The sequence below is a fragment of the Paroedura picta genome, chromosome 8 (assembly GCF_049243985.1).
Source record: "Paroedura picta isolate Pp20150507F chromosome 8, Ppicta_v3.0, whole genome shotgun sequence".
NCBI classification, from domain to species: domain Eukaryota; kingdom Metazoa; phylum Chordata; class Lepidosauria; order Squamata; family Gekkonidae; genus Paroedura; species Paroedura picta.
Window position 1 is genome coordinate 102675050 of NC_135376.1, and position 21283 is coordinate 102696332.

Consider the following 21283-nt stretch of genomic DNA (forward strand, 5'->3'; position numbering starts at 1 on the left):
CCCACAACAGAGGTCAGACTCACTGGTCTGTAGTTTCCCGGGTCATCCTTCCTCCCTTTTTTGAAGATCGGAATAACGTTTGCTCTCTTCCAGTCCTCCGGGACATCTCCAGTCCTTAAACAGGTCCTGAAGATGATGGACAAGGGTTCTGCAAGTTCTCTGGAAAGTTCTTTGAGCACTCTTGGGTGCATTTCATCCGGCTCAGGGGATTTGAACTCATCCAGTGCAGCTAAATGCCTCTCGACAACCTCTTTATCCATGTCAACCTGCTACCCAGACACTATCCTTTGGCTACTGCTCTCTAGATGTGCCTAAACCTGGGGAAAAACAGATGTAAAATAGGCACTAAGCCTTTCTGCTTTCTCTGCATCTTCTGTGAGAGTTTGTCCATCCATACCCAACAGTGGCCTATTGCCTCCTTTACTTTACGTTTGCTCCTCACATAACTGAAAAATCTTTTCTTGTTACAATGGGCTTCCCTGGCCAATCTTAGCTCACTCTCCGCTTTGGCCTTTCTGATGATTGATCTACAGTGCCTAATAACCTGTAGGTACTCTTCTTTAGTGCTCTGTCCTTCCCTCCATTTCCTGAACATTTCTAGGATAGTCATTCACTGAGCATGCAATAGCTCTTGTTTGAGTAGCGCCCACCCTTCACATGATCCCTTCCCTTCCATCATTCTCATCCATGGCACCAATTCCGCAGCCACTGATTCACCTCCATTATCTTCCTCTCCCGATGCATTCCTCTTCCCTTGACAGGCAAGATTGAAGAGAATACCACTTGTGCCCCCATTTGCTTGAGCTTCCTCCCCAGATCTTGATAGTATTTTTTAATAGGAGCGATGGCATGCATGGACATGTCATTCATTCCCACATGGACCATCACAAATGGGTAGCGATCCGTCGATCTGAGGAGTTTGGGCAGCCGTTCGGAAACGTCTTTAATTTTCACCCCTGGCAAGAAAAACACCTCTCCGGTTAGGGGGTCAGGCCCAGCCACATGGCGATCCATTCCTCTTAGCAGGGAGTCTCCAATTACCAGTACTCTCCTTTTTTTTTCTTCTTAACTCCATTTCCTTCTATCGCCGTGGCCTCTTCACTTTGTCTTAGACTTTGTTTTGCGACCTATTCCCTCGTTGACACTTGCACCTCCTCTGCAAGGGCCTGAATCTATTCTGGAGCTCCAAAGGCCCCGAGAACCGTCTTGATCAACGCCGTTGAGACTTTTTCCAAACTGTCTACAGAGGCTCCGTAATGAGGTCAATCCCCTTATACTTTTCAGGACTGGTTGTATCCTCTTTATTCCAATTTGCACAGCTCTGGTCTATGAACTCCTCCCCTTACTTAATTTGGGTCAGAGTAATAATGCTGTCTTCTAATCCCCTAATCCTTTCCTCCAAAAGTCTTACCAGCTTACACTTGGGGCAGCTGTAGTCCATCTTGTCTTCTGGGAGGAAGGCAATCATGTCACACTCACTGCAGATGATGGGATGAGTGTCCTGGAGGTCCATTGTAAGTTCTAGGCAGTGCAACTACTAGGGAAATATAATCTACCGATTCTAATTGCTAGGCCAAGAACCCCAGGCTAAGAGCCTCTGCCAAGGAGCAGCCGTTTTTAATCCTCCCAGCAATCACCCAGCAATCACTTCACTCAGCACCACAATAGCCTCACCTGGTCAGCAGCAACATTCCCCAGTAGGTCTGTCCACGTACTCTCACTGTGTGTGAACGAGACCTTGGAGTACTTGTGGATTGTAAACTAAACATGAGCAGGCAGTGTGATGCAGCGGTAAAAAAGGCGAATGCCATTTGGGGCTGTATCAACAGGGGCATCACATCAAAATCACAAGATGTCATAGTCCCATTGTATATGGCACTGGTCAGACCACACCTGGAGTACTGCGTGCAGTTCTGGAGGCCTCACTTCAAGAAGGACGTAGATAAAATTGAAAGGCTACAGAGGAGGGCGACGAAAATGATCTGGGGCCAAGGGACCTATGAAGATAGGTTGAGGGACTTGGGAATGTTCAGCCTGGAGAAAAGGTGGTTGAGAGGGGACATGATAGCCCTCTTTAAGTATTTGAAAGGTTGTCACCTGGAGGAGGGCAGGATGCTGTTCCCATTGGCTGCAGAGGAGAGGACACGCAGTAATGGGTTTAAACTTCAAGTACAATGATATAGGCTAGATATCAGGAAAACATTTTTCACAGTCAGAGTAGTTCAGCAGTGGAATAAGCTGCCTAAGGAGGTAGTGAGCTCCCCCTCACTGGCAGTCTTCAAGCAAAGGTTGGATACACACTTTTCTTGGATGCTTTAGGGCAGTGGTCCCCAACCTGCGGGCCGCGAAGGCCATGGCGCAGGCCGCGGCTCCCTCTCTCCGCCCCCCCCCCCGCAGTAAAAAACTTCCCAGGCCGCAAGCTTGCGGCCCGGGAAGCTTCTTACTGTGGGAGGGCGGGGAGAGGGAATCAGGGCCGGGCCGCGCGGCCGTGCGGGCGCGGCCCGCGGGTGCAGCCCGATGCGCGGGCGTGGCCCGCGGCCCGATGCCCTGCCGGTCCCCAGCCTCAGAAAGGTTGGGGACCACTGGTTTAGGATGCTTAGGGCTGATCCTGCGTAGAGGAGGGGGTTGGACTAGATGGCCTGTGTGGCCCCTTCCAACTCTATGATTCTATGATTCTATGATATTTAAACCCATAAAGACCATAGGTTATTTTAGTCCATGCCAGGGCTAATGTGTTTATGAAAAACACTGATATTCCCCATTCTCTCTCCCCTCTCTTGGGCAGAACTCTTAACTTTCTCTCTCTCCCTTTTTTTTTTTGTTCTACCAGAGAAAGGGGGAGGATTGGGTGACCAAAAAAAATTCCTTCAACGTGATAAGCCCCTGCTTGTTATCTCCCACCCAGGATTATTTTAAAAACCCTTTCACATTATAAAATTTATTATCTAAAAACAAGCTGCTTTTGATTATTTGTTGTTGTTATGTGCGAAGTCGTGTCCGACCCATCGCGACCCCATGGACAATGATCCTCCAGGCCTTCCTGTCCTCTACCATTCCCCGGAGTCCATTTAAGTTTGCACCTACTGCTTCAGTGACTCCATCCAGCCACCTCATTCTCTGTCGTCCCCTTCTTCTTTTGCCCTCGATCGCTCCCAGCATTAGGCTCTTCTCCAGGGAGTCCTTCCTTCTCATGAGGTGGCCAAAATATTTGAGTTTCATCTTCAGGATCTGGCCTTCTAAAGAGCAGTCAGGGCTGATCTCCTCTAGGACTGACCGGTTTGTTCGCCTTGCAGTCCAAGGGACTCGCAAGAGTCTTCTCCAGCACCAGAGTTCAAAAGCCTCAATTCTTTGACGCTCGGCCTTCCTTATGGTCCAACTTTCGCAGCCATACATTGCAACTGGGAAGACCATAGCCTTTTGATTTTATCCAACCTAATTTACAAAAGTGAAGACCTCTTCACTTCTTAGTTGTCAAACCAAACCTGAACAGATATACTTCAAAGCAGATGATTCAATTTTAAAACCAAAACAACCCTGATCATTTTACTTACTAATAAAAAAAGGAGTGAAGTTTCACTGCAAAGACCATTTTTCAATCCCCTGTTCTCTCCCCCTTCTCAGATTTTTAAATGTGTCTCCTGGACACAGAAACCTTGAGATTCCATTCCATCACTGGACTAAAACAGAGAGGGGGAAAGAAAGCCTATTTTGGCTTCACTGAGCCTAACAATTTTTACTCCATTTACAAAATTAGGGTTTCTCATATCTTATGGAAGCCAGCTCTTTGGAGATTTAAGAAACTTCCATAAAACCCACTGACTTATATAGTGGAAACTAACAAAGGGAAAACAAGAACTGTGAGAGGAGGGGGAGAACAATCTTGTCTCCCAGACGCCTTTCATTTGGTGCACACATAAAATTATCTCTTTGCACCCAAAATAAAAAAAACACATTTAGTTCTTACCAATGGAAATACACATATTATTTATTACATTCAATATAGAGCACACTTGTTCTCTAACCAGAGATTCTCAGAAAAGCCAAAGACTTTCTTAATAACATGATATGAATAACTTTAAGACTTATCATGTAGAGGCAGAGTTAGAATAAACATTACTCAATTAATTTAACACACCACTTTTAACACATCAATACATTATTTCATTTGGTTTCTTATAATACTACAGGAATCACAAAGGGTGATGTGTTAGCAGAAAGAAAACCTATCCACTTTTCTATATTTCAATACAAATATATATATTTTTTCACACTTACCAATTATGGATTTTAAATCCTGTCCAGGGTATACTCCTTTTAGCCTGCCTAGATATTTCTGAACCCGAAAAAAAAACCATAAAAGCGACAGAACATACCGGTCTCTGATTCCGCCACCCCTCTTTCGCTTTTCTCTCACTTTCTCTTTTAGGCTGCTTTGCTTGGGACAAGTCCGTACACTGTCTCATGCTTTCCCAGCCAAAAACTTTTCCTTTTGTCCCTTCCACACTCCTTTAGAAGAAGAAGAGTTGGTTCTTATATGCCGCTTTTCCCTACCCGAAGGAGGCTCAAAGCGGCTTACAGTTGCCTTCCCATTCCTCTCCCCACAACAGACACCCAGTGGGGTGGGTGAGGCTGAGAGAGCACTGATATCACTGCCCGGTCAGAACAGTTTTATCAGTGCTGTGGCGAGCCCACGGTCACCCAGCTGGTTGCATGTGGGGCAGCGCAGAATCGAACCTGGCATGCCAGATTAGAAGTCCGCACTCCTAACCACTACACCAAACTAGCTCTTTACCAGTACAGTAATTCTTGTACTGTTTATATCATCAACTATACCTTTCATTTCTCCCTTTCTACATCCCTCCTTCTCATTACTCAAAAAATACATTCCTTTATATGGAGGGATGCTACATTCAGGAGCTATCTGCTTTTGACCAATTCAAGGTTACTTTGAGAGACAAAGGAATAACTATACCCATAGTGCCACAGCAACCAACAATGAACTCAAGATACATTCTGCCTGACTTATAAATAAACCATAGGCAGACTGTGTGTATGACTCAATTGGGTTCCACAAATCTATATAATCTATATCAATTGTCTGTGAGAATTGGAATATCCCACAGTCACTCAGTAGGCCTCAGTTGTCTCTCAGCAGTTTAAAATCGCCTTTTCTCCCTTTTCCCATAACAGGCAACCTATGAGAGATGTGGGGCTGAGAGTAAGGTGACCAAATGTCCCGTCTTTGGCAGAACAGTCCTGCCTTTGGGGCACTTGTCCCGCGTCCCGTGGCTTTTCCAAGTGTCCCGTGGCGTTCTGCAATTTAAAAAAAATTGTAAAACATTTTTAAAATTTTCTGCCGCGTGCCAGCAGGCAGTCCAGCAGGGAACCCGGGCTTAGGAGGCCCCCACGCAGGCCCCCCAGCTCTGGGGCGGGGCTTGCGTGGCGCCAGCATTGAATTCCCGCCACCTGTAGATATGGGCTGGCAATGGCAGCGGCTGCGGGGCCCTGGAGGTGCGAGGCGAAGCAGAGCACGGCAACTGTGGCGGGACGTTTCCTTACTTCATCCTGCTGCTGCCCTGGAGGCGCAAGGCGAGGAAGAACGCAGTGGCGGCAGCTGCCATGGGCTGCGGAAGGGTGCTTCCTGCCTTCCTCCTGCTGCTGCCGTCTGTGCTGAGGGGCTGCGCAGAGAAGCTGCAGTCGCTTCTCTTCCCAAGGCCGTGTTTTTGGCTTCTTCCCTCTGCCGCCCCACAAGTCTCGGCCTCTTCAACTCAGGCCCCCGGCAGTTGAAGGCAGGTGCAACCTTAAGCCCCGCATCCGACCGGGCCCGCCTGTCCTTCCCCGCACTCCAGCCGCGCTGCAGCCTGCAGGCAGCTCCTCGCTGAGCTTCTGCACCAGGAGCCCAAGGGGAGCCATCGGCAAGCTCCACTCCACCCCACGAGAGCAGACCCAGCGGGAAGGTAAGGGAAGTGACGGGGCGGAGGACCCACTCAGAGCCCCCCAATTCGGGTGATTCTTGTGATTCTCCCTTCCGATTCTTGGCATTTAGGTGTCAAGCGTTGAAAGAACTCACAACTAGCTTCTTAATAATAAGAAAGCTTTATTGAGAAGTACTACAAACATCAAGACTGGCGAAGTCAAATCTGACTTGGGTGCAGATTTGCTTCTTCTTATCCATCCAATTCTCCTGCCCAAAACTTGAAAGTTCCCAAGGGAGGGGAGAAGGAGAGAAGAGACACATGCAATTAAAAACAGTGATACATTCTTATGACCTTGACTGGTTGATAGCAAAACCGGGCCCAGCCGAGAGGCCTCAACAAGTGATAAGAGTTACAACAACATATATTTCACTTTAACTAGTTAGCATGATTACAGGACCTGAAGCAACCAGGCGCCAAGCATTATAACTGTCATGGAAGAACTCAGGCTAATTTATGGCAAGGATTCTAACAATCCTGACATCCTTCCACCCTAAAAAGGACCCCCCCACATTAGCCCGCATCCACAGGTCGAGGGCAGTCAGGAAAAGCACGGTGGAAAGCCTGAAGGAGGTGGGGGGCTTTCACATTCTCCGCCTCCACCCACTCTCTTTCCCCCGAAGGGAAATCTTTCCAATCCACCAAATATTGGAGTCAACCTTTGTGCACACGAGATCTGGTTGACCTCGTAATGAGTATCTTTATCAATATAGACAGGCACTGGTGTTGAGAGCGGAGGGTGCCACACATCCGGAGCAGGGGCTCGCCGCAGCAGGCTGGAATGAAAAACCGGATGCACATTCCTGTAAGTGTTAGGCAAACGCAATTCCACAGTCACAGCATTGATCAGTTTCACAATGGGAATGGGCCCCACGAATTTAGGACCCAGTTTCTTAGATTGTTGCTGACAGTGTAGATTTTTGGTAGACAGGTAGGCAAGGTCACCTACTTTCCAGGCTGGTGCAGGTGCACGCTTTTTGTCTGCCTGGGGTTTATAAGCTTGTTTAGCCTCCTCAAGGCTGGAGACGATGTCAGGCCACCCTGCACTAATAGATGCCGCCCATTTTGTAACTTCAGGGGCTTCAGCCGAAACTAAATCCCAGGTGGGTGCAGCAACTAGGTTTGTCCCATACACCACCTTAAAGGGAGACACTCCAGTGGAGGCATGCACCCCATTGTTGTAAGCAAACTCAGCAAGAGGCAAGAGGGCAACCCAATCGTTTTGTTGGTGATTAATAAAACAGCGCAGGTACTGTTCAAGGATTTGGTTCACCCGTTCAGTCTGCCCGTTGGACTCAGGATGGTAGCCCGACGTCAGGGCTTGCTCTATCCCCAGCAACTTCAAAAGCTCCCGCCAGAACTTGGCAACGAACTGAGGGCCCCAATCCGTGAGCAATCTCCTAGGAATTCCATGTAGGCGGATTATGTGAGTCACGAACATAGAAGCCAGTTTGGCCGCTGAGGGCAAGCCCGCACAGGGAATGAAATGGGCTTGCTTTGAGAAGGCATCCACCACCACCCAAACCACAGTCTTGCCTTGGCTGGGAGGCAGGTCCGTAATAAAGTCCATGGTGACATCGGACCAAGGGCGGGCAGGGGTGGGCAGAGGCTGCAGCAGCCCCCGTTTCTTCCCTCCTGGGGGTTTGGAAACCAAGCAGGTAGGGCAGCCCTGCACGTACTTTTCTACATTGACCCTTAATGTAGGCCACCAATAATGTCTCCTGACCAGGTGCAGAGTTTTCACGAAACCAAAATGTCCTGCGGTTTTCGCATCGTGACAAAGTTTTAAAACGTCTCCTCACGCCGCCGCTGGAACGTAGAGGCGCTCCCCCTTGAAAAACAGGCCCCCCTTGTCGACTAGTGCAGGGCGGAGAGAGGCAAACTCAGAGTCCTGTAACACCTCCTTCTGAACCCACCCACCGGGAATCGGGTCTCCTTTCTTTGTTTGACTGCGCGTCACTGCTGCCATCCCCAATTGGGCGGGGGTGAAAACTGTATCCACCAATGGGTCACGCTTGCTGTTGTACTGGGGCAAGCGAGAGAGAGCGTCCGCCAAAAAATTCATTTTGCCTGGCAGATGCTTAAGAGTAAAGTTGAAACGAGAGAAAAACTCCGCCCACCGTATTTGCTTGGCAGAGAGTGAGCGGGGCTGCTTGAGTGCTTGGAGATTTTTATGGTCTGTCCAAACTACAAACGGGACGGCAGACCCCTCCAACCAATGCCTCCAAGTGGCAAGTGCTAATTTCACTGCGGCTGCCTCTTTTTCCCAAATCGCCCAGTTGCGTTCTGCCCCGGAAAACTTCTTTGACAGATAAGCCAAGGGGTGCAACTTTCCAACCTCCCCCTCTTGCAGGATCACGGCCCCCATTGCTACATCCGAGGAATCTACTTGCACGGTAAATTGCTTAGTGGGGTCAGCGTGAGCCAGCACCGGTTCAGATGTAAAAAGGGCCTTCAGATTCTCAAAGGCTTCCTGACACAAGGGGGTCCACTGGAGTGGGGCGCCCGGTCGATTTGCCGCCTTTCCCCCCTCCTTCGTTTTCAACAAGTCAGTAAGCGGCAATGCCACCTTGGCAAAGCTGGGGATAAACGTTCTATAAAAGTTCGCAAAGCCTAAGAAGCTCTGGAGTTGCCTCCTCGTCCTGGGGGGTTCCCAGGCCAATAAGTCACGCACTTTGCCTGGATCCATTTCAATCCCCTCTCTGGAAACCCGGAACCCCAGAAACTCCACCGCGTCCCGGTGGAATTCACATTTTGAAAGCTTGGCAAACAGATGGTGCTTCCGCAGCCGGCTGAGCACCTGGCGAACTAATTTGGCGTGTTTGCCCAGGTCATCTGAATACACCAAAATATCATCAATGTAAACCAGCACCCCTTGATACAATAAATCATGCATAATTTCATTTATCATGTTCATGAACACGCCCGGAGCGCCGTCGAGGCTGAACGGCATGACAGTGTATTAAAATTGACCCAAGGGGGTGTTGAAAGCAGTCAGGTACTCATGCCCCTTCTTTATGCGGACCCTGTAATAGGCTTCTCTCAAGTCCAGTTTTGTAAAAATCTGGGCCCTCCCCAAATGTCCCTACAAGTCCTTAATCAAAGGCAAGGGGTAAGCATTGCAGGTGGAAACAGCATTCAGCCCTCTGTAGTCCGTACAAAGGCGTAGGGACCCATCCTTCTTCTTCACAAAGAGGACTGGGGCAGCCAGGGGAGAAGTGGCCGACCTGATAAATCCCCTGGCTAAATTCTTGTCCAAGAACTCCCTAAGCTCCTTCATTTCCCTAGGGCTCATGGAATACAGTTTGGCTTTGGGAAGTGGCTCGCCCTTCTTTAGCTCAATTGCACAGTCTGTTTTTCGGTGGGGAGGTAGTTGATCGCATTCGGTCTCTGCAAACACATCCTCAAACTCCCGATACTCCCATGGGAGGGCAGGCGCCCTAGCCGCCCCCACCGCTGCCACGGCTCGACAGCCCTGCGCGGGTTGGGGCCGCACATGCTGCTTGCAACTAGGTGACGAAAACTTCACTGTCCCTTTCTTCCATTTCACCGTGGGATCGTGCTCCCGCAACCAGTCCAGCCCCAACACACACGGAAATGCGGAGTGGGGTGCTTTCAGGGGTTGGATCTGCTCCCAATGTTTTTCAATGTCCAAGTCCATCGGGAGTGTTTTCACCGTGGCCTCCCCCCCTGGGGCACATTTCTCATCCAGCTGAGTGATGGGTAGGGGCTCCCCCAGAGGTACCTTCCCCACCCCCAAAGTCTCGGCTAGCGCTGGGCTAACTAGGGTTTTGGTACACCCCGAGTCCACTATGCAACGCACCCCCAGTTTTTTCCCAGAGTTGGGCTCTGTGAGAGTTGCGGGCAAGAGAACCAGTGGAGAGTCACTCACCGCGCGTCTGCCCCTGCCGGAGACCTGCTGGCGGGGCGCCTTCACAGCAGGTCGTCTTCGTTTCCCGACTGCTCCTCCGACTGTATTTCTTCATCCTGGCTGCTGCCTTCTGATTCCTCCACCACAGTCGCGGCACCAGCCGGGGCAAGCAGGGACTTGGCGGTTTTCTTCGGGGCCACTTTCTTGGTTGTAGAAGCTTTGGCTGGGGTTCTCCCCGCTGGCTTGGTACTGGGCGAGGTCTTGGTTGGGCATTGGGCAAGGAAATGGCCAGCTTGGCCACAACCCAGACATAATCCCTTTTCCATGCGCCGAGAGCGCTCGCTCGGTTCCAGTTTTGCCTTGGGCTTGGCTTTCTTAGGGGTAGAGGTCTTTCCACCCGTTTTGTCAGCAATTCCTTTATATTCGGCCGCCCGCTCCAGACGGCCCTCCATCTCTCCTGCCAGCTGCACCCATCCCGACACGGTCAGTGGGTCTTCCAAAAGGAGGCACTTGCTGGACAAGTCTCCGGAGAGTCCCCCCACGAAAGCATGCACTCTCTGTGGCTCAGTCCAATCCGGCACAGCTGATGAAAGTTCCTTGAATTCCCTGGCATACTCGGCCACCGTCATTTTCCCTTGCTTCAGGGCTTTGAGTCTCTTCTCGGCCGTCTCCTTCTCGAAAGGCTCCACGTACATCAGGCGCATGGTTCTCAGGAAGTGATTGTAGTTACGGACGGCTCTCGGGTTGTAACGATAGAGGTCCATGAACCACTTTGCCGCCTTTCCTTCCAAGCACTCCCCCACAAAACGAATGCGCTCCGCATCGTCATTGAAGGTGAACCCCATGTCCATCATGTAGGCTTGAAGATGCACCAGGAACGACGGGAAAGTTGACGGATCACCCGAGAACTTGGCTTTGAACTTGTAGATGCTCCGCATTTCCACTCCCCGGAGATGGGGAGGCAGACGTCCCGGGCCCCAATCCATCGGAGCCCGCGCTCCACGACCTACACCTCGCCCCACTCCGACCGCTGCTCTCGCCGCCGCTGCTCTCGCCGCCGCCACGGCTCTCACTGCCGCCGCTGCTCCAGCCGCTCCACCATCCGCCGCCGCTGCTCCATCCGCTGCCCCAGCTCCGTCCGCAGCTGCAATTTGTAATCCACCAGCTCCAGCAGCCAGTCCTTGGGCCACGACTTGACCCCTGGAGTCTCGCTCCTCTCCCAGCATCGGCCCCACCAAGGCCGTCGTCTTCTTCCTCCTCCTGCAGCTGCGCTGCCGCTCTCGCTGCCGCCAGGGCTGCGGCTTCAGCTTCGGCTTCGGCTTCGGCGGCGGCATTCATCGCCGCCTCTTCGCGCTCCCTCAGGGTAGGAAGATCCCCCAGCCTTTGGCCGCCGGGCTCGCGGAAGTCCACGTGCAACTCGCGCAGCAAGCGTCTCGCCTCGCGCTGCTCCTCCGGATCCAACCGTCCCGATACACCTTGCAGCCAGCTGGTCACCTTGTCAAGTTTCTGCTGCAACTCCCGCACCTCGAGGGTGGCCGCCATCCCATGGCTGGGCACCCCCACGGGCAGTTGATCAGGCCACTGCTCATCACCCGTCAGGTGGTCGTACTTCGACAGACGCCTGCGTTCGGTGATGTGCCTTTCCAGGAAATCTGCATGACCCTGGGTCGCATCTCCCAAGGCTCTGACCATGCCCGGACTAAACGAGCCCGCGCCGGTCACTTCGCCCTGAGAGAAGTCCCACTCCAGGCCCTCTTCCTGCTCAGTGTAAATATTGCCTTCGTCCTGCATATTGGCAGGCGAAAGGTGTTGTGAGATTTGACTTAATGTCAAGCGTTGAAAGAACTCACAACTAGCTTCTTAATAATAAGAAAGCTTTATTGAGAAGTACTTCAAACATCAAGACTGGCGAAGTGAAATCTGACTTGGGTGCAGATTTGCTTCTTCTTATCCATCCAATTCTCCCGCCCAAAACTTGAAAGTTCCCAAGGGAGGGGAAAAGGAGAGAAGAGACACATGCAATTAAAAACAGTGATACATTCTCATGACCTTGACTGGTTGATAGCAAAACCGGGCCCAGCCGAGAGGCCTCAACAAGTGATAAGAGTTACAACAACATATATTTCACTTTAACTAGTTAGCATGATTACAGGACCTGAAGCAACCAGGCGCCAAGCATTATAACTGTCATGGAAGAACTCAGGCTAATTTATGGCAAGGATTCTAACAATCCTGACATCAGGCAGGAGGCTATGCCTTTTGTCCAGCGGGTCTATCCTTCGCTGCTAGTCATCAGCCTCACCACAGCCCTGTAAGGTAGGCTGGAGAAAGAGGGTGCCTGAGTCATAGCAGAATTTTGTTTCATTGTAGGTACCTTGGCAATACAATTATACAGGATCAGTTTAGGAACTGCACGTAGTATTAGAATTAAAACAACTTAAATCTTATACTATAAAATCAGAGTCCAGTAGCACCTTTGTAACAGAATTGATTTTTGCTATATATTCCCTGTCATGTAAGAAGATCACAGACTGAGGAAGAGTGCTTGCACTCAAAAGCTCACACCTTGAATAAATCTTTGTTGGTCTTAAAGGTGCTACTGGACTCTGATTTTATTGTGCTACTTCAGACCAACACGGCTACTCATTTGAATTTAATGTTACACTGTAGTTTTATTTTCAGAAGATTTTTACCTGACCTGGATTCACATTTGAGATTTTTCTGAAAAATTGGGACCTAGTTTCATCCCCTTACTTAAAATGTGTTGTTTCAAAATTCTGTCTACCACAAAATATGTATTTCAAGGTTTCTTAAGACTTTTGTAGCAGTCATTCACCATAAAGGCACATTTCTGCAGGGGCTGAAGTTCACTAGTGAGAGCCAGAGGTTATTTATGCATTTCTGAAGAACAGGATTTGTCCGTGTATAAGACTGTGCCATAAGAATGCTTATTGTGAAAGGAATTAAAAATAGACTTGGGCTGCAATCCTATGCACAGTTACTTCTGAGTTGTACATGCTTTTTGACTAACCAAGTGGAACAATAACTATAATGAAGAACTGAAAATATGAAATTCTTAACCCTTGTATCAGTACAGCATCTGAGAAGAACTCACACTTTCTATTAGGCTGGGAAGGATGAGGGCCAGAGATCAGTGTAATACTACAGAATGTGAAGATATCTATCCTGTTACTGTTTTCCATCAATAACAGCAATAATCAAACATCAGATGGCCCACAAAATATATAAGGTACGAAGACATGCAAATATATAAGATACAAAAATTAAAGCAGAATGCACCCAAATCAATAAATGAATCAGCTGATACCTTCTTCAATCTTCAGTGCTGTATGTACTCTGGGAAAGAATTTCTCATGTTTTCATTGTGATATTTGGGGGGGATTTTAATGCTTTAAAAGGTTGGACTACGCCAAAGAACTTGACAATTATTAATGCAATACATAAAAGTGTAAAAAGTCTTCTGAAAATAAGATGCCAGCAAGAAAATGACACTATGATACTAAACCTATCCTGCAAAATGCAAACTGTTCTGCCATTTTCATCCAGAAAGCTGGAAACTGTTAGAACTCTTTCCTGCCTTCTCAGCAATTCATCTGTCAGTATTTAGGTCCCAATACTAACCTGTTCCTTTAAACACTTTATGTCCATCACCACATATCACTTAACTACAGGAGTTGCCACATGCCACACCCATTCAGCAAAATTAAGCACAACACCAGATGTAATATGTTGCATTTAAAAAATTAAATATTAAACATCATGTTACAATTAAAACCCTAAACCTAGTAAGCAACAGCGACATCTGAAAAGCTGATGACTTAAGTTAGATTTCTTGTTTCAAAAGATTATCTAAAATTACTAGGGATTATTCTGCCTCATAAAAAAGCAGGTAACAAACAGGCTCATTTGAACATTAATTCCTTGAGAAAAGCACACCCACAAACCCTTATCAACCCACAACATTCCCTAATCCATTCACCACTAACTGATTGCTCCCTTATCCATTCTGATCTGACCCCTAATCAATTCAAATATCTACCCAATTACACCCTAATTAATTTAAATGCTTACCTAACGAATTCCAAATTGATTATGCCCCTATCCAACCTTTCCTACCCATAATTAAGGATGATTCCAGAACTCCAGGATGCAGCTGGAGGTTGGCAACCCCCAGGTGTCTCCATGCTGTGCAAGCCTTAGGTGATTGCGAACCTCCAGTCCAAACCTGAAAGTTGGCAACACCCCCTGTCAATGGCGTCCCTCTTTGACAATCTTGAAATCTGGTCATCTTAGCTGAGAGGTAGGTGTGAACTGGAATGGCCCACAGTCACCCGGTAGGCCTCAATTGTCTCTCAGCCATTTAAAATTGCCTTTTCTCCCTTTTCCCATAACAAACACCCTATGAGAGATGTGGGGCTGAGAGGTCTGTGAGAACTGGAATGGCCCACAGTCACCCAGCAGGCCTCAGTTGTCTCTAAGCAGTTTAAAATCACTTTTTCTTCCATGCCCCATAACCAAAAGTGACCAGATCCTGAGGAAGCTTAAGCGGGATACGGGGGGGGGGATTCTTGTTCGGCGCCAGCAGCGGTGGTGCTCTCTTCCTGGTCCCTCCACCCTGGCTTGCCCACCTGCTTTCTCTTCCCAGCTGGCCGTGAGAGACGAGCTCAGGCTCGGCAGGAAGAGGGAGCGGCCCCGGCACGTTTTGGCCCCAGCCGCACCTGCCACTATAAAGTGGGGAGCGGGGAGGAGGGCGGGGCGGAGGCAGCCGCACGACCTATCCACGCATGCTCACTCCTGCCTCCCCCTTCATCTCCAGACTCGGCTGCTTGAGGGCGGGGAAGGGCGCCTGGCAACGGGGGTGGGAGCGTCTGGGGACGGCTCCTCCGTGCTCTCCGGCTAAGGCGGTGGCAGCTGCTGCTAGCCCGCACACCCACCTCACCTAGCTGGCCAGCCGGCAGTGGGGCAGAGGGGTCTGTGAGAAATGGAATGGCCCACAGTCACCCAGCAGGCCTCAGTTGTCTCTAAGCAATTTTAAATCACCTTTTCTCCCTTTTCCCATAACAGACACCCTATGAGAGAAGTGGGGCTGAGAGAAGTGGGGCTGAGGCTGAGAGGCAGCAAACAGTCACTTGGCCCCTGACCCAGAGCAGTAGTCAGTGCCTCAGTGCTCATTCCCAAGCAGCAGAGCAAAGAGGCTAGAGTCCCGGAATGGAAGGCGGGAGCTGCACGGGCAGGGCCAATCCACGATTGACCCTATTCCAACTTGGACACCCAGCATACGTTCCACCACCACCACCACCTAGGTTGTTTGACAAATTTTAAGAGGAACAATGGATAAGGATTAGGCCCTGCTCACTAAAAATTCATGGTGAGTACCAGGAAAGGTGTTGGCGGGCATGGTGCTTCTTATAGGCTGATGAGGACTGAGGACCCCTGCCTTAAATGGTTCTGGTTTTAGTCCCTCCAATTTCTGATAAGGATGACTACTTGACGTCAGACTGAACCTTGTATTGGCTTGCTGAGTTTGACCTTTGCCCAACTCTGCAGAGTTCTATCATCAGCTTCTGGTTGGGGAAGAAACCTCTCAAAGTACAAACATCTGGACACCCTGCTGATAATGCCTCAGGAGGAACTGGAGGAGGTCTACAAGGAGGAGGAGGAGGAGGCCTACCTCTACACCTGACACAACACAAGGTAGACAAGAAACCTTTTGTGTAGCATCACACCTTGCCTTGGCCTTTAAAATGGCCATTTTACTCCTCTCGGGTTAAACCTCACATAGAGAGCTATGTTCATTTTGAGGTACCAGAATTGAAGAAGATGTGGACAAACTGGCGCGTGTCCATAGGAGGGCAACAAAGATGGTGAAGGGTTTGGAGACCAAGGCGTATAAGGAAAGGTTGAGGGAGCTTGGTCTGTTTAGCCTGGAAAGAAGACAGCTAAGACGTGATACGATAGCCATCTTCACGTACTTGAAGGGCCGTCACACAGAGGATGGAGCAGAGATGTTTTCTGCTGCCCCAGAGGGTCAAACCAGAACAGTTGAAATGAAATTAATTAAAAATAATTTTCAGCTAAACATCCAGAAGACCTTCCTGACAGTTAGAGAGTTCTTCAGTGGAACAGGCTTTCCCGGGAGGGGTGGCTTCTGCTTCCTTGGAAGTTTTAAAGGATAGGCTAGATAGCCACCTTACAGAAATGCTGCTTCTATCCATTTAGGGATGCAGTTAGTTTGGTACCACTGAAATGATGCTATTTTAATTTGCAGTGTCAAGTTTCCAGATGTGAGCTGGGAGTGGCGGGCTGCCAGGCAGATAGCCCGAAGGGAGGAGAATGCACAAAGTCCGTAAGCTGAAAGTCAGAGCCGAAACAGGCACTTGCACCAAGATCCGAAGCAGACAAGGGAGCAATTGCCTCCACTCTCCTCTTAAGCTTCACGCTCAGCTAAGCCCTAACGCCTGCCTGACTACACAAGACAATACAATACAAAACCTTTTATGGCATCCACAATACAAAACAATATACAAATCAATTCTGTAATACAAGTCTGAAAAGCTGTAAGGAAAATTACAGCAGGCAAGGTAGAAGCAAATACAAAAGTTAAAAAGAAGTGACGTTTACTTCTTTACCCTGTGGATCATTACTATAGATAAAAACTTGCCCATTGTCGTTTTGCTGCTTTCTTCAATAAAGAGATTTTCCTGCACAATGAGTCTGCTTGTTGAGAGTCTGACAGAGGCCTGACAGTCAAAAGCAAACGCTCCCAATACGTTCCCCAGAGGGACCTGAGCTCTGGTGAATCCATTTAGGATCCCTGGCCTCTTGTGGCGCAGAGTGGTAAGGCAGCTGTCTGAAAGCTTTGCCCATGAGGTTGGGAGTTCAATCCCAGCAGCTGGCTCAAGGTTGACTCAGCCTTCCATCCTTCCGAGGTCGGTAAAATGAGTACCCAGCTTGCTGGGGGGTAAACGGTAATGACTGGGGAAGGCACTGGCAAACCACCCCGTATTGAGTCTGCCATGAAAACGCTAGAGGGCATCACCCCAAGGGTCAGACATGACTCGGTGCTTGCACAGGGGATACCTTTACCTTTACCTTATGAGCTGTGTATGGAAAAACATTGAAACTGTATTTAATTTTAAATACAGTTTAAGCAGGGTGCTGAGACACAGGCCTGCCTTTGTTGGCCCCCCTTCCCCTGCTCCCTGCTCAAACTTGATATCCAGCGAGATAATCTCAAGGGCTGGGTCTAATTCTCCCACCCCACCTCCATGTGTGGGAAGCATTATGTGGAGATGTGCCCAAAGGTGTGTGGTTAGGTCCAATCTGCAGGTCTCCTGACATATCACTGGAGAACCCTGAAGGAGGACCCTGGGATAAAGTCTCCCCTCTTGCATTTTTAAAGAAACAGGACTCATATAGCAGTGGCTGCCCAATTTTCGGATGACTGGAATTCATCAAAAGGTCATCCAAGTAAGCAAGACTGGGGTAGGTTGCCCGGTTGTTGTTTGGCATGTTTTGCACTTGAAGAAGAAATACCCCCCCCCCCAGTAACTCCATCCCTCCACACCAAGGTCACCATCCTTGCATTGGTGACCCCCCCCCTCTTCCATTGTGCGGCTGAGAAATGGGGACCCAGGCAGGAAAGGGAGGCTTCCTCAAGAGGAATCAGGAGTGTGCTGGGCTTGTCACGTGCCCTGCATCGTGCGCGTCTTAGGAGTGTGGAAGACAGGGTTGCACATCATGCCACTGTGGCTCATCAGGTGGTGCTCTGTGCTGGTGGGCAAAAGAGTGATGGGCTCTGCTTTCCCCACAGCTGCTTTGGTCCTGGGATCAGCCTGGAGGGAGAGGATGGAGAGGGCCAGGCGGACCCTGCTGACGGACGCAGCCCCAGGCCGGTGCCGAGCAGAGGGGGCCTGGACTCGGAACTCGTGGGATTGTTGCAAGTCTGAAAGGAAATTTCGCATTCTCTCAAACCAGGGCATTTCGTTTCTTTTCAAACTTCTTTGTGTATATAGATAGATAGATCGATTGTAAATAAAAATATTTATTCTGATGTTGTCCAATGTGTGCAATTCCTGTTTTGCTTGTGAATCAGAGTCTTATACCCTGAGAAAGGTAGAATGAAGAAACCCGTTTTGGTAGGAACCTCAGACGAGGGTGAAGGATTCCCTTTACGAAGCTGAGAGAAGGATGGTTCCCGTCCAGAGGCACTCTGACATCTGGAGGGAGTGGGACTAAACACACAGGCCCAGCGTGCTGCAGATCTCCAGAGAAGTAAGCCCTTAGTCTAATGGATTTTGGGCCTGCATTGTGTTGTTGTTGTTGTTGTTGTTATTATTATTATTATTATCATCATCATCTTTCGATGTATTGCCCGCCACTCCCTTACGGCTCGTGGCGGGCTACAACATTTTAAATGTTAGCATTCCTTTAACTCTGGTGTATTTATCCTGCAGCTACAATTTTGAAATTTCTGAATCAGCATGAAACCTCACTTGTGGTGTGTGTAGGCAGGTAGTGTCCAATGTTGTTCTTGTCGTTATTATTATCAATAATAATAATAACAATGTAATTGCCACATCACAGTTGCACAGTAGTGCCCATGAAGCGCCTTCCAATTAAATCCTCATGCTTTAGGTTTGGCTCATGAATTTGAGCACGAGTTCATGGAATGAAAGAAAACAGGGGATTCTCTGCTGTGTTTGTGGCCACTGTGGAAAGAGTCATATTCTTATAGGGGAACACATTGAGTGTATCGAATGTACGGTAGAACCTGCTGGCACCGCAAGCTAAGATCATTGCCAACATGTATGTGTGTGCACACATGTGCCTGTGCATCATGCTTTGCACAGGGATGCCACTCAGACCGTTTATGCACTGGAGGTTTCATGCAGGGCTGCTGGCGGGAGTTTTAGTCATGGCAGGTTGCCCCACCTCTTCCTGCACCCACACGGGGGAGCATTTGGCCCGGTGATCTTCATCCACCCCCGATTTGTCCTCCTCCAAAAGAGCTGGGCCAGTGAAGTTCCCAGTGCGTAAACGACTGTATGGAGAAGTCGTCCTCTGGCAGAAACTCTGGAGAACTTTTTACATCTTGTGCCTCCAAACTGGAACAAGGATGGGAGGTATTTTTGCCAGTTCCCTTGCATAGCTGCATAGTAACACTAATTTCTTGTCCTTCCCTGCAAACTGGGGTGTTTTTTTCTCCGGTTTGACCCTGCCCATTGGTTGTAATCTTGGCCGTGTTTTATAAAGCCTGCCCTGTGCTGATTGTGCTGTCTTCCAAATGGCTCAGTCTCAAGCTATTCTTAAATCCAGTGGTTTGCAGAATGTTCATGTGGCTCAGCTGCTATGATAATGTTAGGCATCTGGAGACTGACTTCATATATACATGAAGAGAGCCAGTTTGGTGTAGTGGTTAGAAGTGTGGACTTCTAATCTGGCAAGGCAGGTTTGATTCCTCACTCCTCCCCCACAGGCAGCCAGCTGGATTACCTTGGGCTTGTCTCAGACCTGATAAAGCTGTTCCACCTGAGCAGTAATATTAGGGATCTCTCAGCCTCCCCTCCCTCACAGGGTGTCTGTTGTGGGGAGAGGAAAGGGAAGGTGATAGTAAGCTACTTTGAAGAGAAAAAGTGGCATATAACAGTGGTCCTCAACCACCGGCCTGTGGCCCAGCACTGGGCTACGGCTCCCTCTCTCCGCAAACGCGCATGCGCAGCCGGGCGATCGCCCTCCCTGCCACCGCCGGTCTGCAGCTTGAAGAAGGTTGCGGACCACTGGCATATAAGAAGCAACTTCTTCTTCTTCTTCATCTCCAGTAATTTCAGAGGTCTCTCAACCTCACCTCTCTCACAGGGTGTCCATTGTGGGAGTGGTAAGGGAAGCTGATTCACACTCCTGATAGAGAAACCTGGGGCTATTATGCATGTCAGGAAACATCCCCAAAATATGTAGCAAACACAACAGAAGACAGAATCAGAATACAGGATTATCTTGATAGGCTCGAGAAATGGGCTAAACTGAATAAAATGACATTCAAGAGGGACAAATGTAAAGTTCTGCATTAAAGTAGGAAAAACCATCTACACCAATATAGGATGGGGGAGACTTGTGCAAAAAGGATCTTGGAGTCTTAGGAGACCATACATTGAACATGAATCAGCAGTGTGACTTGGTGGCTAAAAAGGCAAATGGGATTTGGGGCTGTATCAAACAGAGTATCATGTCCAGATCACAGGAGGTGAGGGTACCACTTTGCTCTGCTCTAGTTCGGCCTCAGTTGGAGACCTGTGTTCAGTTTTGGGCACCACAATTGAAGAGGGATGTAGACAAACTGGAGTATGTCCAGAAGAAGGCAACAAAGATGGTGCGGGGTTTGGAGACCAAGACCTATGAGGAAAGGTTGGGGCCGTGCAATCTTGGAAACAAGCAATCTCTTTGAGGGAAAATCCTTTATTTCAAGCTGAAGCATCTAGCACTCTTCAGACAGAACTCAGTTACACAGGCCAAGCATTGCAATATAAAACCTATACTGCAGTCGCCACTCACATCAATCTGTGATCCAAGAAAATGAATTCTCAAACTTATGTGATCTCTTCACCATCCACTGTTATTGTGACATGCGTGCTTTTTGCTGTGGTTATTATTTTTGTCTTTTTAGTGTTTAAGAAAAGGCCCAGTTTATTACTTACTTCATTGACCTTTCTAACCAGCTGTTCTAGACGTTCCTTAGTCTCTGGAGGGGGGGGGGTGTTATCAGCATTCCAAAGAGTTTGGGGTAGCGGAAGAAAGTGATGGGGTAGGGAACAGACAGTGAAAGGCATGAGGTTGTGGCTGAACAGAGAACGAATGAAAGGCATAGAATTTGTGAAAGAGTGAAAGATGCGGGAATGACCCCTCCTTTTTCCAGCTTTTTGCATGTCTGCAGGTTGTCTATATGCACATGCAAGGCCACCTTCCATGGGTACTTATATCCACAGGTAGGGGCCAAACAGAAACTAAACTTTGGGAACTCCTCAGATTTGCAGAAAAATCTGAAATCAAATCAAAAATTAAAGGTGGGACTAAATTCTCCCCCCCCCCCCAAAAAAAAGAGATATTCCCAATAAGCAGATTTTGGAGAAGAGCGAACATCCCCTATTATGAAGAAACTCATAATAAGAAGCAGGAACTTTGCTTGCAGTGAAGAAAACTGTAAGTTACTTCTTGTCAAAGGTGCGAGCTTTTGGAGTCAAAGGGCTCTTAGCCTGGGGATCTGTTTGGAGATAACCCTAGCATCTTAATTCAAACCATAACGCTATTTCTTGTAGCGCTTTTCAATTTCGCTACCATTTAGCTACATTGGCGGTCGTGCAGAATGGCTCCAAGTATTACTGAACCTGGAACTGGCAATCCTATATACAGATGCAGGTTG

At 48.8% G+C, this 21283-nt stretch overlaps 1 long non-coding RNA gene across 2 annotated transcripts; it reads left to right on the forward strand.

Annotated features, from left to right (window-relative positions):
- The first annotated feature begins 5230 nt into the window (after positions 1 to 5230).
- On the forward strand, positions 5231 to 16576 carry LOC143842737 (uncharacterized). Of its 2 annotated transcripts, XR_013233328.1 has the most exons (3): positions 5231 to 5957; positions 15415 to 15561; positions 16136 to 16576. It is a non-coding gene; the product is annotated as an uncharacterized LOC143842737 (long non-coding RNA). The 2 variants fall into 2 exon arrangements; XR_013233327.1 differs by lacking the exon at positions 5231 to 5957 and having other exon boundaries at positions 15327 to 15561.
- The last annotated feature ends 4707 nt before the right edge of the window (positions 16577 to 21283 follow it).